This window comes from Nanorana parkeri, unplaced genomic scaffold (genome assembly GCF_000935625.1).
Source record: "Nanorana parkeri isolate BGI_ZX_2015 unplaced genomic scaffold, ASM93562v1 scaffold609, whole genome shotgun sequence".
NCBI classification, from domain to species: domain Eukaryota; kingdom Metazoa; phylum Chordata; class Amphibia; order Anura; family Dicroglossidae; genus Nanorana; species Nanorana parkeri.
In genome coordinates this window covers 898,213-899,348 of record NW_017306877.1, presented here as the reverse complement: position 1 = coordinate 899,348, position 1,136 = coordinate 898,213, and the positions used below count along the sequence as shown (strand labels likewise).

General features: G+C 54.8%; 1 protein-coding gene across 1 annotated transcript in view; it reads right to left on the bottom strand.

Annotated features, from left to right (window-relative positions):
• LOC108792174 (xaa-Pro dipeptidase-like) overlaps positions 1 to 1,136 on the bottom strand; it is a 92,953-nt gene that overhangs the window by 86,378 nt on the left and 5,439 nt on the right. The window lies entirely within an intron of this gene.

The following is a 1,136-nucleotide window of genomic DNA, read 5'->3' as shown; positions in this document are numbered from 1 at the left end:
GGGGGGGTGAAGAGTCAGCGTGCTCCCAGAATGCACGGGGAGGTGAGGAGGTGACGCACGGGGTCATTCTAACTGTCTTATGCTCAGCCAGTATTGTGATCCAGACTCCCCTCCCCCGCCAGACAACACAGCCGGGTCAGTGACCACACTTTTCTCCATGGCAGTCACGGACCGAGCTGGGTCACCGACTCGCCCCCCCAAGGAATGAAAAAAAGCAGTACGCCAAAGATGTTATCGCTCCGCTCCCTCCCTCTGTCAGCGTGCTGAAACTGTTGGCTGACAGCAACTGGAAAAAAAAAAACACCCCACCTCTGACATCATCACGGCATCGATCGGCTGGTCTGCGGATTGAGTTTCATCGGGAGGACTCCTGCAAACCACCCTGCTTCGAACTCTATATGAAAGAACGCATCCCCTGCCGGTCACTGTAGAATGTAGTTGTGCACTCTGCTGATCAGTTGCCGGATTACACACTGATAGGGCGTGGCCAAGCAACTGATCAGCAGAGTGCACAGCTAAAAATCTTCGGCACAAACGGATCAGCGGGGGACGCACACTGCAAGGGATGCTGGGCATGCGTCCTTTCCTGTCATTCAGTGACTGAAGCCGGGTCTAAAGCGGGGGCGAGGCTACTTCGGCGCTGCAGCTGCTGTGGAACTACAAGTCCCATGAGGCATTGCAAGACTCGGACAGATACAGGAATGACTCCCAGAGACAGATGCATGATGGGATTTGTAGTTTCACCCGCAGCTGGAGGGCCAACGTCGCCTACCCCCTGGTCTAAAAGGTCACGCCCACACGTGACGAAGGGGCAAAAATGAGTGATGGTAGTAGCTGTGAGGGGCGGGACTAGGACAGCGGGGATCTGGAAGAGAGAGGGTTGCTGATGATTGATGTGATTCAAACAGGAAATGGAGGCGGGGCCAGAAGGCTGTTGCAGCTTCAAAGGGTTACATGGTGGAGATGCAAGTTTGCAGGGTATTGAGAGCAATCGGTTAGCATATAGAAGAGGACACGCTACACGTGTGTGTGTGTGGAGGAATTCAGCTGTTCTGCGTTCTATAACTCCACGCCCGTCCTCAACCAATCAGAGGCCGGTATCTGTGGGCAGCCATTTTGTACGCGCTTCGGCTCCG